This window comes from Cervus elaphus, chromosome 18, assembly GCF_910594005.1.
Source record: "Cervus elaphus chromosome 18, mCerEla1.1, whole genome shotgun sequence".
NCBI classification, from domain to species: Eukaryota; Metazoa; Chordata; class Mammalia; order Artiodactyla; family Cervidae; genus Cervus; species Cervus elaphus.
This window is the reverse complement of record NC_057832.1, coordinates 15,913,113-15,936,390: the sequence shown is the minus strand read 5'-3', so window position 1 is coordinate 15,936,390 and position 23,278 is coordinate 15,913,113. Positions and strand designations below refer to the sequence as shown.

The 23,278-nt window shown below is 52.0% G+C and overlaps 1 protein-coding gene across 10 annotated transcripts in view; it reads right to left on the bottom strand.

The window, feature by feature from the left end:
- The window catches only part of GRB10 (growth factor receptor bound protein 10), a 217,528-nt gene that overhangs the window by 42,502 nt on the left and 151,748 nt on the right, over nt 1-23,278 (bottom strand). The gene's annotated exons all lie outside the window — the stretch shown is intronic.

Here is a 23,278-nt window from a genome sequence, read left to right as displayed (position 1 = left end):
GGTGGGGTGGGGGGGATCAGGACCCAGTAGCCTGCTTATAACTCACATTCACCTTAAATGAAACCCACTCCACGTCTTTTCTGGAACTGACGTTTCACTGAAGGACAGTTCTACTTCTCCAAAACCAGTTAAATATTCAAATATAGATAACATGACTGAGTTTATGAAAACAAAATGGAATTTCAACAAAGAAAACACGTCTCTGGTGTACAGGTAAAAGCTTTGTAAGAACAAATACATTAATACAAAAGAAAAACAAACCTAGAAAAAGAATTCATACAACTGATATATATGCTAATTACATACAAGTACATAGTTATAAATATGTAAATTATAAATATATAAATCTTCCACAGTAGTGCATACATACAAATACCCAAATCAGTATGTTCCTAATTTTCCTTCTTTCCTAAGTTTCTAAGTGAACTTATCTGTGATTACAACGAATATTATCTTCCCTAGGAAATTTACATTAGGTTGAAGTGTGTTTCCCTTCTCTCTCCAAGTCTTTTCCTGCCCAAATCAGCTGTAGCAGCAGCTTTTAAATCTTCTTTTCAGTCCTACTGCACTTTCCTTTAAACTCTTTCTTCACTTCCCTTTGCTCCAAGACCATGCTCCCAGAGGCCTAAAATAGACCTAGTATTAAAATCTAAGATGTGCTTTGTCATATGGCCACGTCGCCAGCTTTCAGGTCCCTGGAGCCAGGGGACCTGCTGGGGGTGGGGTGGGCGGGCCGCAGCGTGTGACACAGACAGACACAAGGGTCACAGGCTGCCGGGACAGGGCCTCAGATCCCGCACTGCCAGCTCTGCTCCCGACACAGCGCTATCCAGTTATCTCTCCAAAGCCACCAGGGCCTGCTGACCAGATGAAACAGGCCCAGAGACAGAAATCCAAGGACGCCAGCATACACACCCGGTCTCACCCAGGGAGCATGGCGAGCTGCAGAGGAGAGTGTAACCAACACAAATGCACAAAGGAAGATGCTGTTGGAACTGCCAGCCTCTAAAGCCAGCAGCTCCGGAAGGGGCATCTCGCCCTGTGCCCACCACCCCTACAGTGAGCAACTGGGCAGGGCTGGGCTCATTCTGGAAACAAGTGAGGGTCTTCCATCTCTGCGTTTGGTGCAGCAGGCCTGGCTGAGGGATGCTGGGGAGCAGGCTAAGTTCCCAAGTGAGATGCTCATGGTCCTGCAAGGGCAGGATGCAGGAGCTTCTTCCCTGTCAGCCCGCCAAGGCCTCCGCTCCACTAACTCACAGTTCAGCCAGGATGAGATTGACGCCGAGGGCACACAGGTCTCTGGGGAACACACGGATCTGGGTCCTGCGAGGTGGCGGGGGGACTCGGGGCACAGACCTGCAGCACCAGTCCAGCCCGGTCACTCCTTGGCTCTGTGACCCCAGTGATGGAAGGGGAAGCATCACTCATGACCCCCTGACGAGGTGGGGGTTCTGGAGAAAATCAGACCCACTGCAATCTGGCCTCATCAGCAACTAGCCATGGGGACTTGGCTGAGCCTGGCCTCTCTGTGCCTCTGAAGCGGGGATCTGGCAGCAGTAGCAGCCTCACGGGTCAGCCTGGCTGGGGCTAACGGGAGCCTCTTCTGAACAGCTCCTGGCTCCCTTTGCCTACCCCTGGGGTGCCCTCAGATGCGCTGTGGAGCTGGGGACAAGGCAGGAGCTCGCTGAAGGCCTGAGACACAGGTGAGGGGCGGGGGACCAGACCTGGACAGCCATGACCAACTCCAGTTTGCAGTTAAGACAGCAGACCTCATGATCGCTGAGATTCAGGGGGAACAATTCAGTCAGAAAAGCCAACTGCTGAGTTTTCTGTTTTTGCACTGCAAAGGAAATTAAGTAGCTAATTGCTTTTAAAGACAAAACTACCATTTATTACAGAATAACCTATACGGGAAAAGAATCTGAAAAAAAAGACTAGATATGAAAATGAAAGTGTCAGTTGCTCAGTCATGTCGGACTCTTTGCGACCCCATGGACTGTAGCCCACCAGGCTCCTCTGTTCATGGAATTCTCCAGGCAAGAATACTGGAGTGGGTTGCCATTTCCTTCTCCAGGAGATCTTTCCAATCCAGGGATCAAACCCAGGTCTCCCACATTGCAGACAGATTCTTTACCACCTAAGCCACCAGGGAAGCCTGGAATAGATCCATGTATATGCATTAACTGAATCACTGTGTTTTACATCTGCAGTGAACACAACCTTGTAAATCAACTATATCCTAGTGAGAGGGTAACAGGAAGGAAGGCCAGGGGTCTCCAAAGGGAGGAAATAGGCTGCAAGTGTCAGATGTTTTTATCTCTCTTAAGCGGCAGGAGGAAACAAACTAGCAATATTTTTTTCCTTCTCTATACAAATTTAAAAGGAGGTTTCTCTTAAAATACTGTGTTGCCATAATGACACCTGGTTTCACCTGAAGCTAACTATTCTCAAACCTTGAGTTAACCAATACATTTTTCTTATTGAAATGTTTGTCTTAAGCTATGTTAATGTGCTATGCATTTACCCCAGACTCTGTCTTCAAGTCATTCAGCCAAAAGGCTCAGAACCTACTTGACAAACCAGTATGTTATACTCAGACATTGTTCCCCTAATCTATGTAAATGAAACTATTTGTATGGTAATCTGTCCTTCTACAAGATTCAAGTCAATTGTTTTATGGCCTGGGATGAATCATCTGGTGCCAAGATTATCCCAAAATGCAATTTATGGATGAGGGGCCTGGTGCCATTCTGAGTTTTAAGACATTCCTTTCTTTCATTAACAGACTGCCAGTGACTACATAACATCCAGCTAAAGACTAGCAGGGGGGTGCTCTTTCTGCCCCCTTCTGATGCCTACGTCAGAAGCTTTCTCTATCTCCTTTATACTTTAATAAAACTTTATTACACAAATGTTCTGAGCGATCCAGCCTCTTCTCTGGCCCTGGATTGAATTCATCTCCTCTGGAGGCCAAGAATCCCAGTGTCTTATGGTTCAGCAATAACCTTTCACTAGTATATAAACTATCTAAAGTAAAACAATTTTTTAAATGTCAAAAAACTAAAAGAAGAGCAAATCATGTCCAACGTAACACCTCCTTATATACTTAGAAAATATGAGAACATATGCTATCCGCATGGCAGAATTCCGATTCTGAAATTTGCAATATATTCCTGAACTGCATTGCTTTCTTGCTGTATAAATGATAAAAATAAACTTTGAATTAAAAAATAATATTAGAGAGGGACAATTATGTCAACAGCTTGAGATTCTTTCATTTCAGGGTTAATGGGGGGAGGAAGGCTCTACCACATGCGGTCCTCCGACTGGCTCGGTGCTGCAGCCCGTCCTAAAAGCCTTAATGTGGTGACAGAGGTTCCATCTTTCCTCCAGCTCTGCTGACGTCTTTCCTGCATTCATTTTCAGAGAGGGGTGCAGGAGCTTGGATCTGTGCAAACTTGCAGGAAGGCGTTTAAGGAGAGTTGGGGTTGAAGCTACATCATGTCCACGGCCCCCAACAGGCAGACAGATGGTGGACACCTCGCTCCTGCCACCCTTATTTCTGCTTCAGGGACCAGACATTCCCTGCTAGGGCCTTGCAGGTCGGAGTCTTGTCTGAATCCTGCAGACTCTTGACACTGGCAGAGACCAACCGGTGAAAATGGCCAACGGCGGCCTCTTAGCGCTTTGTCCCAGGGTCAGCAGAGGTGCTGGGCATCCCTGGGGGGGTCGGTGGCCTCTCAGAGCTGGGGCTGAGCCAAGTAGATAGGCCATCCTTGGCACAGGACCCAGAGAGCCTGCGGGGTCTGAGCTGAGTGCCTGTCTCACTTTATCATCCAAACTTCTTCTCAGTTCAAAGCTCTCTGGGTACTGTTTAAATGCATTTTCAAAGTGAGGATGGAAGCTGGGCTTCTCATTACGCCTGAGGCCTCCTGTAAACCCTGTGGGTAAACCCTTAGGGAGCAGCCAAGCTGTACCCAAGGGCCACCTGGGGCGTCCAGGCAGGGAGGCCAATAGTGAAAGGGAGGCCACACCAGAAGACGCTCAGCATCGCCAACGATTACGTGAATCAAAACCACAGTGAGGGGCCACCTCACATGGGTCAGAACGGCCAACATCAGAAAGTCTACAAACAGCTAACAATGGAGAGGATGTGGAAAGAAGAGAACCCTGCTATCCTGTGGGTGGGAATGTAAATTGTTTCAGCCACTATGGAGAACAGAATAGAGGTTCCTAAAAATATCTGAAAAGAAGAGCTGCCATATGATCCTGCAATCCCACTCCTGGGCGTGTATTCAGAAAAGATGAAAACTCTAATTTGAAAAGACACGTGCACCCCAATGTTTGTAGCAGTACTAGTCACATGAAACATCCTAAGTATCCATCGACAGAGAAATGGATAAAGAAGATGTGGTACATATAAACAATGGATTTCTACTCAGCCATGAAAAAGTGTAAATAATGCCATTCGCAGCAACATGGATGGACCTGGAGGTTGCCGAGTGAAGTAAGTCAGAGAAAAAGAAATATCACATGATATCACTTATATGTGGAATCTAAAAATATGATACAAATGAGCTTGTCTACAAAAAGAAACAGACTCACAAAGAAAACTTCTGGTTCCCAAAGGTAAAGGGGGTGGGGTGGGTTAATTAGAAGTTTGGGGTTAGCAGATACAAAGTACTCCATATAAAACAACAAGGTCCTACTGTACACCAGGGAACTACACCCAGTGTCTTGTAATAAATTAGAACGGAAAAGAGTCTGAACAAGGAGATACATGTACACGTGCATTCTGTGCGCTAAGCTGCTTCAGACATTTCCATCTCTTTACGACCCTATGGACTGTAACCTGCCAGGTTCCTCAGTCCATGGGATTCTCCAGGCAAGAGTACCGGAGTATTCTTGCCAGGCCTTCCTCCAGGGGATCTTCTCCACCCAGGGATCTTCTCGACCTTGGGTCTCCGGTGTTGGGAGGGGTTTCTTCACTACCAGTGCCATCTGGGAAGCCCATATTATACACATATATCCATATATATATACACACACATATATCTACACACACATAGAACTGAATCAGTTTGTTGTATAAATGAAACCAACATATTATGAACTAACTATATTTCAATTAAAAAAACATCAAAAGGGAGGGAAGACGGGGTGACGGGGGTGGGAAGTGGCGGAGGGAATCCTGGTCTGGCCCGGCTTGTGAGGAGGGAAAACAGCAAAGCCAGTGGCGTCTGGGCAGCGGCAGGTACACCCCTGAGCATTGCAGAGGCCACAGCGGGGCCCCAGTGAACTCCCTCCAAGGCCAGCATCCCTCTCTTCCCACCAGACACAGGGTGGAAGCCAAGGACGGGAGGACCGCCCTCCCAGAGGGAGGAGACGGGGCCAGTGGGGCCCAGCTCTGAAGCAGGGACTCTGTCTGCCTTTCTCTCTGTCGGCAAGAGGCCTCCCGGGAGCTACACAAGGCTGTAGACTCCGGGGGCCTCAGAGCCCCCACGTGGGGCAGGCCTAGCAAATGTGGACGAAATCAGACGTACTTCAGATTAGGGCAGGGCCAGGGCTGGGCTGGGTTTGTTTTAGTGAAAAGAATGTGATTCTACTGACTGCTGTTTTCAGTTCTATTCTAAACTGGTATTCCTTTGAGCCACAAGGAATGATAACTGAAGCTGCTACAGACGATCACACAGGCCCACCACACGAGCTAATAACATTAGCTTCATTCTCTCCAACAACACGGACCCAAAGGGACTTTTAAAAAACAGGAGTCTGCGTTATAATCTATTGATTTCAAGGTTTCAGAAACAATTAAAAATATTTTAAGTCCTCACAATCCTTTCTAAGGAGTTAAAGTTCTAGAAACAACTCACAACGTAGTTCTGGAAGTCAGGCACAGACCTGGAGCCCCCCACGGACCCCCTTGTTGCCTGGTGCTCACGGGCAAGATGCAGGGCGCAAGGCTGCCTGCTGGCACCTCAAAGTCACCATCTGGAAGAATCAACTTTGACTGGCTCACCTATATTTCTTTTCAAGTTTTCTAGAATAGATACATACAGCCTATTACTTTGACAAAAGCAGTTTGTACAGAGTGGCGTCTTACAGGAAACAAAAATAACGGCTGCTTTAAAAACATCTCAGGGGCTTCCCTGGCCGTCCAGTGGTTAAGACTCTGCCTTCCCGTGAAGGGGGTGTGGGTCTGATCCCTGGTCAGGGAGTTAATATCTCACAAGCCTCAAAGGCAAAAAATCAAAACATAAACAACAGAAGCAATATTATAACAAATTCAATAAAGCCTTCAAAAATGGTTCACCCCTGCACCCTCTTCCCCCAAATCCTATTCTCCTTTGTTGAGGTAGAGAGGACCCAAGAGGCCCCACTTCCAGGGAGCTGAGAGAAGATTCTCAGTGCTTCTCTGGGTGTCAGAGTCCCTGCACGCACAGGGCTGCTCTGGGGCCCCCCTGGCCCCCCGTTAGCAGAGTCCTGAGCTGTCCTGGGAGCGTCTGTTCCCATGTCTTCCTCTGCAGAGCGCCTGGGGCCTGGCCAGGCTTGCTACTCTGACTGTCTGTTCACCTGGGGAGGAGCTACCCCCTTCCTGCTATACCTGCCTCCCTTCTTCCTGGGCCCCAGAGCCCAGTTGAGGCTTCCACTCCACCGCAGTGACCTGCTGTGACTCTGCAGCCCTGCACCAAGCCAGTCTCATCTACAAGCCTCCCCTCCCCATGAGCTTCCAGGACTAGGCACCACGGCTGGGCTCCGGATCGTGCGGGGGTATGGAGTCTGTGCCAAGAGATGCCCCATCCTGCCTGCCCACACTATGGCCCTGAGAGCTGTGGAGGGTGGCTGCTTTACAATGTAGAGGACCTCATTCAGGGTACAGGCAGCACGGGTGTTCCCATGCTCTGAGCTCTGTGTAAGGACAAGGGTATGCCAAGTCAGGAGCAGACGGGATCACATACAGTGGACATTCCTGACACATACACATACATTTTTGTTGTTGTTCAGTTGCTAAGGCATGTCTGATTCTTTGCAACTGTATGGACTGCAGCACGCCAGGCTTCCCTGTCCTTCATAAATATGTATAAATATATACACATGCATACACACACAAACACACATGCACACACACACATACACAGTTGACCCTTGGCCAGCAGAGGGACTGATCTGAGTATAACTTTAGTTGGTCGCCCAGCCCCATGCCAGCGACAGCAGCACTGTCCCGTCTGCACTGAAAAATGCCCACGTTCAAACCCAAGGCATTCAAGGGAACACAGATACATTCATGTTTTCTTACAGGTTTTCACTGCAACGTGTTTGGAAAACGCACAGAGGACAAAGGAGAGAAGGGGACCATCGCTGACAACTCGCACGTTCACAGTTACAGTTCTCCGTGTGTCCTTCCTGTCGTCTCCTGCACAGTTGTTATAAATAGAGGCATGCACACCACTGGGCTCAGATGGCGTCTGAGCTTTTGCAATCGCGGTGTCAAGCTTCACGTTACAGCAGCAACATCACGTTACCCCCAGGTCCCTGTGTTTCTCTGGCGTTCGTGCTGGGGGGGTTTCTGCTCACGGCTGTGGGGAAGGTGGTGCTGCCCCAGGGCTGCCCACTCAGCGGCTTCTCAGTGACCCTTCTCCTCACAGAGCTCCCTGGCACATCTTGTACGTGAGCCTTGGAGTGTGGGATGAATTACTTTCTCAGGATAAATAGCCGAATGTCAATTTTCCCAGAGTCCCACCTCTAATAGGGGAAATGGTTCCAAGAAAGGAGATGACATGTGTTTGGCAGAATGCGTACTATTCCTTAAAGCACAGGCCTCATCTGAGCATCCCTGAACCTCAATCCCCCATTGAGCAAGCACTCATCAAGCACACGTGCTGTGCTGGCCCCCCTCTCCTGGATGTCCAAGGCACCCCACTCCCCACCCCCAACCCCACGCTGTCTTAAGTGCACCATAACGGAGACTGTAGAACCTGCCAGCATGGGATTCAAGCTCCTGTTCTCCACTCCCTGCCCGAGCCATCCCACCCCAGACTTTCGACATCCTCAACCCCAAACAGAGGGATGTTACATAGGCTGATGGTGAGTGTCACTCACAAAAATGCATGCAGCTCCACAGCCCAGAGCAAATGCTCCATATATGATCATTCCAGACACACTCCTCTAGACTCCTCCTTCTGGGGCATCGTGTGCCTAAAAGATCCCCCTCCCCACGGGCTGCAGGACAGAGACTATCTACAGCATCAATTCAGGAAGAGACAGCACTTGGCAGGAAGCTCACCCTGGGCTTCTGCTAAGCTCAGACACTTCTATGGGGCTTTCAACTGTTTCTGGCCTAAGTAGTTGAAAATTCAAGAATTCAAAGTTTGCTTTGTATTTCAAGCAGCTGAAGCCCACCATGAGAGGCAGTGATGGTCCTTGAGAAAAGGGGCCCCTATCATGGCCCGTCCATCCTGGTGGGGTGAAGGCTGTGCTTTGCCCAGAGCACGGGTTGACCAGATGACTTGTAAGGGGGTCTGCTAACTGGGTTCTGTCTCTAGCTCTGCTGGGTGCAGGCAGCCCTGCGCCATGAATGTGGTGCTGAAACTTGCAAGGTGGCCTGGGACTGGGTTTTTCAGTGTGGGTCAGAGTCCTTGGGGGAGCAAATTCCCACGGCCAAGTCCTTCTCTGGGGTGGCAGTGTCTTGTAAGGGAACTCATGGCACTAGGGTTGCAGACATGCAGTGTAAATGCAATTCCTACTTGAGTACAAAGTTTTTCAAAAGTGAGATTAAGGAATTAGGTGTCACAATGGTATTAACAGTATTGTTAAGAAAACAGTCTGGATCTTTTATAGAAAAAGACTGAAACATTTATAGATAAATGATATGATGGCTGGACTTTGGGTCAAAACAATATAATATGTAAGGGGGTGTGGTTTGACAGTTGTGTGGTCTGGATGGGGGGCATGTGGGGTTCACCACACTATTCTACTTTTGTACAGGTTCTATTCTTCATAGAAAAAGAAGGATAAAGAAAGCCACCAGGAGAAATAAAGCAAATTTGAAGACTTCTCCTAGCTAATCTATTGAAGAACTGAAGCCACGTTTTCTCTTACGGATCTTAAAATGTCGTAGAGAAAGCAGTACCCCTTCCCACCCTGAGTGGTTCCTGGCGGTGGCTGGACACTCCCCCCACCCCCTCTCCCCCACCGAGGCACATCTGGCCACGCCTGAGATATTTCTGCTTGTCACAGCTGGTGTGTGTGTGGGGGACTATCCTCTGCGGGCAGAGGCACGACTGCTGCTGAACATCATCCAGGGCCCGGGACAGCCCCGCATCCGAGGACTCCAGTCCCAAACGTCACGTAAGCAGAGCAAGCGGAGTCCCGGGCTCGGCAAGGACGCGCTCCAACGAGAGCATGTCACAACGAAGAGGGGACAGCCCCAGCGGGACAGCGTGAGGTCAGACCAAATGAGGACTGCAGTGCCAGTGAGTCACAGAGCCCAGGGACAGTTAACCCGCTCCACACAGCTGGGAGAGAAGCGCCGCTCATCCTCACGGCTGAAGGCCGCCTGGTAAACACAGGATGATAGAGCGAGAGTCACCACACGGGAACCGGCAGTATTTGACAAAACCAGCCAGAGGAGGTCGGAGGAGGGAGCACGGAACGTGGTTCCAAGCTCTCTTCCTTTAAACTACTTTCTAGTTACAAGGGCAAGATGCAACGTCGCAGTGGAGAAACCCAGCTGACAAGAGTAATAAATACCAACTTTAGTGAGAAGAGACACACGAGCATCACAGCGTCCTCAACTCCTGCCCCGAGAAGGAGGCAGCTGCCTGTGGTCTCCCCACCACGGACATCCTGAAGGGGCCCCAAAGAAACCTCCTACAGAGCAAAGACGGGGCTCTAGTAACCGCTTACGTGACGGAGGACATGGAGTGGTCAGATGGGGCCCCACTGGGAAGCAGACCGGAGACCTGAGACCAGCGCAGAGGGGGGTCCTGTGTGGGCTCACGGACCAGAAGAAAAGAAACCATAAAGGCCACTGGGAGGATGTGTGGATCCCGGGGTGGGGGGAAGGCAGGCGGGCGATCTGAACTGGGAGGCTGGACTGACAGGTGCCCACTACCGATACTACGTATAAAATAGGTAACCAATGAGAAGCTGTGTGTGACGCAGGGAACTCTACTCAGCGCTCTGTGGGGCCTTAATGGAAAGCAATCCAGGAGAGAGGGCATATGTATAGCTGATTCACTTTGTTGTTCAGCAGAAACTAACACAGCATTGTAAAGCAACTATATTCCAATAAAGTGTTTTTTTTAAAAAGGACAATTGGAGACTCTGACTAAGGTTTGGATCCCTGCACTTACTAGTGGAACATCCTGATTTTGGTAACTGCTATTGCTACAGTGCGCCCTGTTATACACACATTTATACACACTGGCAGACACCTACGGGAGCAAGGAAAACGGTTTAAACCGCGCAGCAGGCGGGCGACTAGGGAATCTGAGCCAAGAGCTACAGGGGTGCTTTGTTATCACTGCAACTGTTCTGTAGGTTGGAAGTTACTTCAAAGCAAAAGTTTAAAAAACACATCGCGCGGCAATGATGACACGCAGGTGCCTCCTCAGTCGGCATCTCATGGCGTGCCATCGCCAACAGGGGGCAGCGTCAGAAAGACCGCGCTCCGCACCAGGAGGCTCCTCCCCCTTCCCCATTAAGTACCTGTCTTCACTGTCGGGAGCGTTGGGACCCCAAATCCGCAGCCACGGTCGGGGCCAGGAATATGTGCAGAATGCAAAGACGGCGCTTCGGTTCACACCGGTGTGCGGCCGCACCCGGCCTCGGAAAGCGCACGTCCCCGCCTGCGCACCGCGCGGCGGCCGCGCAGAGCCCGTCAGGCCGCGCCGCGCCGCGGCACCCCCGGCGCTGCCTGTCCCTCGGCGCTGATGGCAGGGCAGGCCGCCCACAGATCAGCCCCCCAGACCACCGGGGCCGCACTGCCTACGGTGGCTCTGCCCTCGGGCCAACGTGCTATCTTTATCTCAAGCTGCGCAACGTATTTACCAGCATCCAGTTTCAGCGAACGTCTGGCCTGAGAGGCAGCGCAGGTCTTACAGGTCTTTAGGGACGAGGGGGCCTCCAGCTGCGCCCCAAGCAGCATCCCCGGCCCCCTCCGTGAGGGCGGGATACCAGATTCTATGCGGACCTTGGCTGGCGCCTACCCGGCCAGCACAGGCGTCCCAGCCGCTGCCCCACTATTGCGCTGATGTTGTATCCGGGAGTGCGGGCAGGGGAGGACTCACAGCCGGATGCAAAGAACACGATACACCTGAAGGCTGACAGATTTACTGGAAGTTTAGAAAAAAGTGAAACTCAAGGAACTGAGAGAGAGAGACATGAGTGGCTAGGTTATAAAAGGACCACAACCTCTAGACCGTCCTTGGGTCCAGACCATGCAGACAGTGAGCCCCACAGTCTAGATCGCAGCCACAGGGCTGATGTGCGGGGCTACCTTTTTACTAAAAGTCAAGAACACGTATCTGTAGATACAATTCTCACTCTCAAAATCCCAACTCCCCTCTAAGACATATCTGCTAGGAATGACCTTATACCTTTGTACCACCAATAACACTTTCTTTTGGGGAAAGTCAACTTATCTACCATTACAGCGCGATTATATAGTACCAAGAGTACTGCTAAAGATCAAGAGTTACTAACAGTAAGTACTGAGAAGTCCCTTAAAAAGCAGAACATGTTCATTGATATCAGTGGGCATCCTGTTTGCTGCATTTTCATAACTAAAAGCAGGCAACAGCAGGGAAACCCTTTGCTGGGGGCCGAGGCTAGACCCCTGGGCTGCAGCACCATCCATCGGTAGGACCAGCGGGGCTTCTCAGTTCTGCTCACCTTAGACCACGGATCCGCAGGGGAGGAACGTAAGCCAGACAGCAGTGGGACCAACTCCTCAACAGCCAGGAAAGCACAAGGCTCTACCCAGTGAGGACTCAGGAGATGCAACGCCAAAGAGGGAAGTGCCTGAAAGCGACAGCGCGCACCTTACCCCGCCCTCCAGCCACCGGGGTCTCCAACTCAGAGGTTTCCAGGGCGACGAGTAAGCAAACGCCCCTGCTGCAAACCTCCCTTTGGGTCTGTCTCTTTGCTTCCAGACGGGCTCAGTAAATACCTTCTAGAGTTTCCTGAAGCTTCAGAAACAGCCAATGAAAATGACGGATTGCTTGGAGTCGGCTTCATCACGGGGAGTGACTTAGCTGCCGCTTGGGGGCCAGTGAAATGAGACACAAGACACCCATACCGGGTTCCTCTGCTCCTTAAACAGGGGTCAGCCAGGCTCCAGGGCCTTCTCGTTCTACTATCAGGGTACACAGCCCTCTGATGGCAATTATGAAAATGAGCTTCATACACACAGAGAGAAGTCATAAACACACGCAGCCTTTAATCAGCAATTGCTGTGCTGAGAATCTAAGTTTACCAGTATATCTATCTATCTACCTACCCACCTACCCATTATCTATCTAACCACCCAGCTCTCCACCATTAAGTGACCAAAGACCCATATGCAAGAATGTTTGTTTCAGCTTTGTTTACAATAAGAAAGAACTGCAAACAATGACACTGTTTGTCATAAGAGGGTTAGGTTAAACCAAGTATGATCCCCACTCAGTGGAGCACCAGGTTTTTGGTGGAAATGTGATAACACAGGTAAATTCTGGACAAGATGGACAACATCCATCTACACTGCTTATGCCTGAAGAATGAGATGAGAGTTGGGAAATGAGAAAGGGAACCTTACTTTTTATTGTAGGCTGCCTTGTACTATTTAAGTTCCACTTTTTGATCTTACTGTGAGCATGTGTTACTTCTTTAATTTAAAACAATTCACTTTTTGTTTGTTAGTTTGGTCCCTGGTTGAGCACAGGTGACTTGGTAGTAAGTCAGGACAGTGTAGGCCTTACTCTTACCTCTGTGTTCAACGCCACCATTTGCCAAACTGTGTGGTCTATCTAAACAGACTAGCTTCTCTGGAAGGATGCAGATGAGGGAGAGAGGCTGCTTCTTTGTGAAGACCTTTGGGGGAGGGGAGTCAACCTCTGGTGGTCTCACTTCAATGCAGGACTTTTCTCCCATGGAGGGGATGGCTCTAGGATCAGCTAGAATAAAGACCCAAAGTCCAATCCTGGGTCTCAAGCACGGGGAGCTCCCACCAGGAGTTGAATTTTTATTGACAGTTTATGCCACCTAGAATTTATTTCAGTCTATGTACATACAAGGGCTTCCTCAGTGGTTCAGCGGTAAAGAATCCATCTGCCATGCAGAAGCTGTGGGTTCGATCCCTGGGTCAGGAAGATCCCCTGGAAGAGGGCACAACAACCCACTCCAGTATCCTTGCCTGGAGAATCCCATGCACAGAGGAGCCTGGTGGGCTACAGTCCGTGGGGTCACAGAGTCAGATGTGACTGAAGCGACTCAGCACACACATGTGCACACAAATGGGGTGGCTAACCCAGCAGTACTATCCTACAGTTCTGGACACTGGACAGCAGGGACAAGGTGGTCCCCTCTGAGCGTTATGAGCAGGGTCCTGTTCTATGCCTCTTTCCCAGCTCCTGGGGATCTGCTGGCCGTCTCTGGCATATAAGCATCACCCTGATCACTGCTTGCATTTTCAGGGCTTTCCCCTCTGTGTGGGTCCAAATGTCCCTTCTTTATAAGGATGCCAGTCCTACTGGGTTGGCCCACCTGCTCCAGCATTAGCACATCTTAATTTAATGACTAACATCTGCAACTACTCTATTCCCAGAGTCACAGTCAAAGGTCTCAGGGGTTTCAGGACTTCACCTCTGAATCAGGGAGGGAGGTGCCATACAGTTCACAATAACATGCAGTAAAGGATAAGACCCTAACTCAGCTCTTCCTCCAAAGAGCTGACAACTGTTGGAGCACAGTGAATTAAATCATGCCGCCTTGTTCATGATGTTCTGGTGCCTGGAGTTGTTGGCTCTTTCTCTCAGTGCCTGCTGCAAAGCACAGAAGTCTCTGCTTAAAACCAGAGCCACATGGTTTCCGACAGCAGTTTTATAAGGTCAAAACCACTCTTCTGAAGGGGGAACCTCTCACGCTCAGAGGTGAAATCCAGTTGGCCTCTTCTGGGTTCCCAGAAAATTCAACTTTTCAGCAGCCTGGAACCCAGTGACAGCCCCTCGCTGCCCAAGACCCCAGGCGCTGAGGCTGTGCTTGCTCTGACTGTGCCACGTTGGGGGTCTATGTGAGTCTCCCTGGGGAAGGGACCCTGCCTATTCTGGAATCTTTAGGTAGGAGTTCAGATTTCAAGTTTGTGAATCTGAGGCATGCTCCTGGTTGCATATCAGGTTGATTCAGTGACTAAGACAATATAAAACTAAATCAAACCAAGCACCCCACCTATAACAGTAAGTGGACTGGCATCCAGGATAAACAGAAGACAGCAGCATACAGCTGGGAGTTCTGTAGACATCCTTCGGGTCCCCGAGACCTGGCCCGCTGGGCAGCAGGCCCCCACGGGGCCACCAGGGTCTCTGTCGCAGCAGGAGGGCATCTGTCCTAGTCTCTGTGACAGTCACCTGCCGTGACCACCTCAGTGTTACACGAGCTGCTTGTCTTTATTAGGGGAATTCCAAATTACTCCAGAGAAGATGGATACAGAGAATAAGAGATGAAGGGCCTTCAGGGGGTTGGGGTCACAGACCCAGCTGCTCCTAAAAGAACAGGAACAAGCAGCTCCTTTGTCTCAGGTGAGACAGAATAGCCTCACCTGAGATCCAGAGAAAGCCATGCTCAGCAGAGCCCCAAGAACCTCCCAGCAGGGTGAGATGGATTTGGAGATTTCCACTGCTTCTGACCAAAACCACCCTAAAAATAATCAGAAGTCATCGCAGCACGGTACCAGTGAAAACTGACACCAAACAGGCCGTGTTTACACTCTGCAGGTTTCTCTACCAAAATGGTTTTTCTTATGCATCCCCAACATTGTCTTTGCTTCTCACTCTGGCTTAGGACACCTGAGTTAGTGTATGACTTGGAATTATTAGCACCGAGATGCTCCCTTTGATTCCTGAAGGGCCTGCATCCCTTCCTTCCCCAGCACAGTTCAGTTTCATCATCACATGTCATAGGCTCATGACATTCTTGGTACATATGACAGTGTGCGTGGAATAAAGTGAAGGCTTTTTTTCCCGCTTGGTACCCGGTTACTAATGACAAGTATCTGCTGAGCTCAGATCACGGGTCCTCTTTAAACTCGGTCCTGGCCGCTCCCCCGAGCCAGGCCAGCTGGGAGGCCCTGGCAGCAGGCTGCAGCCGCCGTGGATCGCCCTCCTCGACAGCCGGCCACTGCCAGCCATGCCCTGGGCACCAGGGTGTGCCCCCAAGGGAGGCTTGGGCAGGACTGGAGAGGTGCCAGAGCAGGAGGTCGGAGCCCGTACCACACAGCCGCGGGCCAGGGGCACCTCTCTGCTGACCTCTGGCCAGGAACCGTGTCTGCGAGGGCCACGCGGGCACCAGTGATCATCCTGTGGCATCCAAACCAGGTCCCCCCAGAACCTGCTGAGACTGCGGACACAAAACTTCCCTTTCACAGAAGAAGGAATAGCCTCCCCACAACAGCTTCAGCTTTGCGTGGCTGCTCATGGGTTTCCAGGCAGAAGAGCCCTCAGCAGGAAGGGTGCTGTCTGCTGTCTGAAGTCCACACCCTGGCCCAACACCCCCCAAAAGAAAAAGAAAAACACTGGAGGCCACATGGCTGCCAGCTGCCCACCCAGCTGGAGCAGCAGCAAGTCAGGAAAAGGTGCTACAATGTTTACAGAGCCCGCTGCTCAAACCCGCAGAGACCTGCACAAAGAATCTGCCCAGATGGATTACAGGCCAGAAGGGGGCATATAAAGTCAGGCTTCGCGCGGCACAGATGTGCTGACAAGACCTTCCTCCTGTGGGTTCTGGACATCCTGGTACAGAATCCCAAGGAGAGCAGTCAGCGGCATCCCTCTGGGGCTGGCGCAGCCTTGGAGGAAAGCGGGTTTTACTTATGATCCTGCACGTTTTCTGTACGTGAGGACCCTTCACAGTTTGAGGCTCTGACACTCACACGGCAGGAATTTCTTTCCCTTGGTTGCAATTTGTATGAATTGGCGCCGGGGCTGAGCATGTAGAGACAGACCCGCTCAGCACACCCTGCTACGCCACTGGGACTGAGGCTACTCCGTTCCCTGTGAAAGGAAGGGAGAGGGGCCAGTGTGTTCTCCCTGACGCTCTCCCAGCACAGGGCCGCGCCGCCCTTTGCCAGCAGCACCAGTCTCAGCACTCTGATTCGGAGGTCGCAGAGAACCAGCCCTCGGGGTCGCTGGCTGGGGCAGGAGGGCCGGAGGGTGTGCGCGTTCATCTCCCCTGGTCCTGCACTGCCTGTGGCCTTTTGGAGGATGAACGTGATGGACTCCTGTGATGTCTTGTAGGATGTTGCTCCTCTTGGGGAAAAGCACCCTGCATAAATCTGTGCACAGAAGAGGCATATTTGGGTTTTTCACATTGTTTTTCTTTGTTCAGTATTTTATCTTGAGAACATTTCAGGCTAGCAGAAAATGTGTGAAACCTAGTACAATGACTTTTCTACATATTTTCCGTCTAGGTTTATCTGCTTCCCAGGTGGCTCAATGGTAAAGAATCCGCCTCCAGTGCAGAAGACGTGGGTCGATCCCTGGGTCAGGGAGATCCCCTGGAAGAGGAAATGGCAACCCACTCTGGCATTCCTGCCTGGGAAATCCCACGGACAGAGGAGCCCGGAGGGCTACAGTCCATGGGGTCTTAAGAGTCGGTTACAACCGAGCAACTGAACAGCAGCAGCAGCAGGTTCCCAATCGTCCTGTCAGCTTCATCATCTTCTCACCCTCTGTCCCTGCCTGCCTGTGACAGGGAGCTGCAGACAGCTGGCCCTGCAGCCCAGGACAACTTGATGTCTATTTCCTAAAAACGGCAACTCTAACCACAGTTCAAGAACTGAAATCAGGAAATCACATCAATACATAACCATCAGCTGACTGCATACCTCAATCAAATTTCGCCAGTGTCCAAGCAGTGTCCTTTTAGGAGAAGGCAACTTCTAAGAACACACGTGTGTGTGTGTGTGTCTGGCCGCGCCGGGCCTTGCCACAGCCTGTGAAGTCTTCGGTCTCGTTGTGGCATGCAGACTCTTTCAGCTGTGGTGTGTGAACGCTCAGCTGCAGCACACGGCATCCAGTTCTCTGACCAGGGATCGAAACTGGGCCCCCTGCATCGTGAGCACAGTCTTAGCTGCTGGACCACCGGGGACGTCTCCGAAAGGCAGTATTTGAATTTAGGATCCCCTCTGGGCCCACTGGCCCCCTTCAGCTGCCCGGTGTCTCCTTGGCCTCCATCAGCTGGACGTCTCCTCAGATTTGCTTGTACCCAAGCTCTCGTTTCCTGGGGCCTTCTGTGACCTCAACACCGTTGAGGAGCCTGACGTTTGCTGGAAGGTCCTGGGTCCTGGTTCGAGACTGGCCGCACAGAAGTGGACTCTGTCCTTCTCAGGATGCCCCCCTGGCCACTCCTCGTGATAGCACCCGGGAACCCTTGGTTGGGAAGGTGGCACCTGCCAGCCTCTCCATGGCCCCGAGTTACCCCCTTGCTTTTGCCCTTCAAGTAGCTCTTGGGTCTCCACGACAGGACCCCTGCATCCATCAAGCATCTGCTGTGCGGCCCTGCCTGCTGAGTAGAGAATGGAATTTAGGCGCTAACACCCAAGGACAGGGTTGGACATGTTTTTAAAGGAGTGAAGCAGAGCTGCAAGTTATAGAGACAAGAAAGCTACAGAAAGGCGAGAAGTCATATGCGCAAATCCACCCAGTCCCCCGACCACAGCTCCTGCTGTGTCCTCGTCCTACCTGGCTGTCCCCACATCTGCCATCCTGGGCATAAAAATGCAACATGCAGACTCTTCCGAGGGGAAGGGGATGGGGGCCAGGATGGAGTGGGGCTGGGGTTAGCAGATGCAAACTGGTACTGGGTTGGTCAAAACGGTCATTTGGGGTTTTCTGTAAAAAAATCTGAACAAACCTTCTGGCCAACCCAATGTAGATAACATGGATGAACAACAAGGTCTGCTAATCCCAAGGTCCTGCTGTCTGGTCCAGGAACTATACCCCACTGCCTGTGATGCACCATCATGGGAAAGAAGATGCAGAAGAATGTACGTACACGTGCATAACTGAACCACTCTGCTGCTCAGCGGATGGTGACACAACATCGTGATCAGTTATACTTCAGTTAAAGAAAAAATCTGCCTCGCATCTCTCGAGACACTCGGTACAGTTCGCTCTGCAGAGATGGATCCCTGCCAGATCTCCAGGCCCCCCAACCCCACCCTGTGTCCCTCCTGATCGCCTTCCTTCCCTCTTTCTGGAACATTCTCTGCCTCCAACCCAGCTACCGTTTCCTTGTCCTCCAGTCCCGGCTGCTTTGCTGGCTGCTGCCTTTCCTGCATGTCCACCCGCTGGTGACTCTGGGCCCTGAGCAGTGGCCAGCACTTGTCTCTCTCAGCAGTTCCTGGGCTCCTGAGGGCAGGGCTGTGGCGGTGGCCAGGTGTGAGGAAGCCTCCCAAATCACCCTGGGGAGTCGGTCCCTGAGACGGAAGCGGCAGTGCAGGCTGGATGTCCCGGGTGGACCCGTCCCAGATGAGGGCAGGCAGCAGTCGGCTTCCAGGGGTGCCATGTGGGGACGCATTCTCAAGGCCCTATTGGTCACTGTCACCAGGGCGCTCCCTCCTGGTCATCTTTCCAGACTGGAGACCACGTGGGGGAGGTTTGAGCGGGGCTGGGCTGCGGACCTGCAGGAGATGGGCAGCCTGAGCCTGGGCCCCCGAGTCAGGATGTGACCACTGGACTCTGCTTTCCACGCCTGCATCCATGCCGTGGTCCCCCACAGCACCACACATGGAACGTTCCTTACATCCAATGGACCAGAATCTCCTCCTCCACCTCAGCTCCGTGGGCGCTGCAAGGCCACACACCGCTACAGGCCTAGAAAGAGCCTCAGAACAGCCAGAGCCTCGCTAGGGCAGCCGTGGAGTCTGAAGACCCAAGAGACAGGGCAGAGAACAAAGTGTGTTCAACCAGAAGGACAGGGCAGGTGGGACCAGCTGGCTCCTTCTGTGTCCCCACCACAGTCCTGGCCCTACAGTCCCTGCGGCCAGCAGCTGCCCACCTGGGCAGGGAGATCACCCAGGCCTCCAAAGACATCATGTGCAAGCAGACAGAACACGAGGAGCCAGGGTGAAGAAATCAGGAAACTTCCTGACCGTAACAGAGGCCCTCGCAAACACGCAGCAATACGCGGCTGGAGCCACAGAACACCACAGACTTGGGCTAGAAACCTGGCTTCTGGGGAAGAATCAAAACGTGACAAAGGCTACATCACATCACTCAGGGAAGCATCACCCACAGCACAGCCAACTAACTGGAAACCACGCAAATATCCAGCCCTTGCCCAGGGTCTGAGTGCAGCCCCCAAACACCCTCCTTAACAACTTTCAGCTATTAAAAGCGCTTTCTGCAGGGATCACGGAAGAGACACGCAGAACGCTTGTGGAACAGTAAATGTAAAGTGAAAGTGGCAGTGTAGCTGCTCAGTCGTGTGTGACTCTGTGTGAGCCCATGGGCTGTAGCCCACCAGGCTCCTCTGTCTGCGGAATTCTCTAGGCAAGAATACTGGAGTGGATTGCCATTCCATCCTCCAAGGGATCTTCCTGACTCAGGGATCAGACCTGGGTGGGTCTCCTGCATCACAGGCAGATTCTTTACCATCTGAGCCACAAGGGAAATCTAAACAAATAAACATATATACAATTAGATCTGCTTTGTCTAGAACCAAATAAAATACAGGGGCTGGAGTGGAGATGCTGCCGTCTGCCACCGTCACTGACCATGGTCTGCACGCAGCCAGTGGTCCTGACACCGAGGTCCGGTCGGGACAGCACCGCCGCCGTCTGGAGGGGATGATGTCCTCAGCACAGGGCAGCTGTCTCCACCTGCCCTTCCCGTGGAGCTGTCGCACAGGATGCTGCCACCTGGACCTGTGCGGCGTTTCCTGATACAAATGAACCCTGAGGATCCAGCGTTCTAGAATCAGGGCGCTGAGACACTGCTGCTTTGATTCCCAAGCAACTCCATGTGGGATTACAATGAGGAAGCTGTTCTGGGGCAAGGGAAAATAAACCACACTCATCATTAGTGTTCGGTTCTAAAATAAAATCTACCAGCGGAGGCTGTCCACTTAGACTCTTTCCCAACGAGCTCACATCTGTCTTCTTTCTTCCTAGAAGTGCAGAGACTTGGCTGCGCAGCAGTCACAGGAGGGGTGTGGGCGGATGTTTACTGAACTCTCTCTGGAGACACTCAAAACGCCTTCACTTGGTTTCCTCCAGTGATTCTCGTAATTTTATAAAAAAAATTTTTTATTACTCACATTGCTTTTCCTTCATGCTTGTTAAGAGAAGGAAATGAGAGCCCAAGGAGAGGGATGAAACAGCTAAGGCGGGGAAGAGAAGGGCAGACTCCAGGCAGGCACCAGGCTGCACAGGAAGGGGGGCCCGCCAGGCCAAGGCGTGGGCAGGGTGGCCAGGAGAGACGCAGAGACAAGAAAGGCCACAGGCAGCCAGGGGACGTGAGCATGGAAGGCTCTGCTGAGAGTCCTGCATGATCACGGAAAGGCACGGACCCGGTCCTGCCCCAGCAGGTGGAAGAGACTTCGCCAAAGCATGGAACCCCTTCAGCCAAGACCGAAAAGTCTGATGGATACTTTTCAACCTGTGACTTCATAAAACACTCTAAACTGCAAACAAGACACATTTAAAGACCACAGAATGGAACCAAAGTTCCCTCTGTGAATGTCCATGGGCTTTTATGAAAGCACAGGTGTTCACGCTCCATGCACGTGGCAGTTTCTGCATGGGATGAACTGTGAGGGTGTTTAATCACATGCATTTATGACAGAGCCATCAGAGAGGGTAATCAGGCCAAAAGTTCATCTTCTGATTCTTTACCTTTCTTCCCTAAAGAAACTGCAAGTCACAGCAACAGCAAGAATTAGCAGATTCGTTTGCCAAGGGAACTCACTTCTCAATCCAGCAAAACAGGCCACCCTTTCTGAGCCTATGTGCAGACCCCGGCAGCTGTTTGCTCTGCTCCAGCCTGGCCCCTCGTCATGCAGCAAGACCTGATCACAAACGCCCACAGTGGGCAAGGCACACACTGAGATGTTCGGTAAAAGTATGGGCCTTTCCCCCGAAAGACACAGATAATTTAAGTGTCCACTGTTCCAATACTTCTGACAGCTACAGATACCAAGAGATGTTCAATGCTGTCATAAACGATCTCAAGTTGAAAGAATTAATATTTAAAAAGGTATTTATAGTCCAGAGAAACACTAGTGGTTGAGATTTTGCGGGAGGCTCCTTCGGCCCTCGAAGGAGGCCCGACCGTCGGGGTCTCCTTCAAGCCCAGAGGTTGCAGTGCCAGGCCCTGCAAGGGGCAGAGGGGACACCAGGAGTGAGAGACTCATCCAAATAAGCCAAGTTCACATCCTACCACCGTATCTGGCCATGCTACTGCAGCTGGTGGGCTGGGGTTACACGCTATGCAGACAGCCTGCCCCTTGCGGTGTGGAGAGGTGCTGTGACAATTAAACGTGCAGCAACCCCCCTGAAACAGATGCTGAAAAGCCCGGCCTTCCCGGTGGGATTGCAGGGCCTACATGGGACCACCTGTCAACATCACTTGGTTGACTGGCCGCCTCTGCTTATCTGTCTCAGACAGGAGGGAAGTGATTCTCGCGCTTTCCAGCGATCCCACTACAGACACACCAGTGACCCTCAGAGGATCTAATTCAGCCTCTGCCACTCCACGGGTCCCCTCCATGGTCCACACTCATCTTGACTCGGCACACTTGCAGTTGCGCATTTTCAGGAAGTGCTTCTTTGAAATGGCACCCGCCATCCTAACAGACAAGGGCTGGGTCTGTCTCTGGGGCCGACGGGAAGCGCTGCACCCACACAGCCCAGAGGGGCAGGGCTGCTGGGACTCCATGGCTGCCCAGTCCCCACAAGGGCAAACACAGGCCTGCACGTGGGGCTGGCAGGCCGTCCTGTGGGCCCCGGACCCCTTCCCCACTCCTCTCCCCCACTCTGGTCCCGCCACCTGGGGCCGGTACCATGTTCCAGGTCCTCTGGCCACAAATGACTTGGGCTGGAAGGTTCTCGTTTCAAGTGGCTGCTCAAATATATCACTCCTTCCACCCCCTCTGTCTAGTGACCAGAAAGAGGCACCCAATGCCCCTGCACCCTGCTCCTTCCAGACGGCTTCCTCTTTCCCTCTTGACTCCTTCTTCCAGTGAATGGAGTGGCGTCAGGTGAGTCTCCTGAATCCAGTGCGCTGCGTCCAGTTTCAAACCACTTCAGAGCTCCAGCTGGCTGCTGATCCCCATTTCCCCCGACTCGGCAGGAAGAGAGGGGACAGCAGGTTTCTCTTGCCCTCAGCTAGGTGACAAGGGAGGGCCCCCACTCCCGTTACAGCCTGACACTGAGCTGAGGCAGGTGGCTTGAGACTGTGAGGCATCAACACCAGTGGTTCCAACAAAACACATGCTTCAGGAGATCAAAAGTCAGGACTCACTGTGGCAAAGAGACCCCTTTGAGCCAGCTGGCCAGCAAGGAAGGACACCAAGTCTCTACAAGTAGGGCTAAGTGTGGTGCATCCTTCCTGCTTGCTGGGCCCAAAGCGGGGTGCTATCTCGGGAACAGAAATGGAGGCACTGATGCCAAGTGCTCGTGGGGGAAGTAGCTCCGATCCCAAGAAAAACAGCAGGCAAAGCCCCTGGGTGTCCTGGTTCTGCTTACAGAGTTGGACAGCCCACGGGGTGGAGGCCTGTTTCCTTGCCAGCCACTGGGAGAGCCAGGGAATACTTTCACGGTCTTATTTTAGGATGGGTAATGTTGTAAACAGCCTCCATGCCCAGTCCACAGACAGCCTGTCTAGACCCTGATGTGAAGCAGAAGGTCACCTGGGAGACAGATGTCCCCGACAGACTGCGGGCATGTGACGAGGGCTGCAGCCCAGCCAGCACGGCCGCGGAGGGGGCGCTGACCTCGGGCGCGGGGGGCTCACGAGGCGCGAGGCCAGCAGGCAGCAGAGCTCGGCAGAGCCCCGGGAGAAACGCCTCCCTCCGGAGTGCA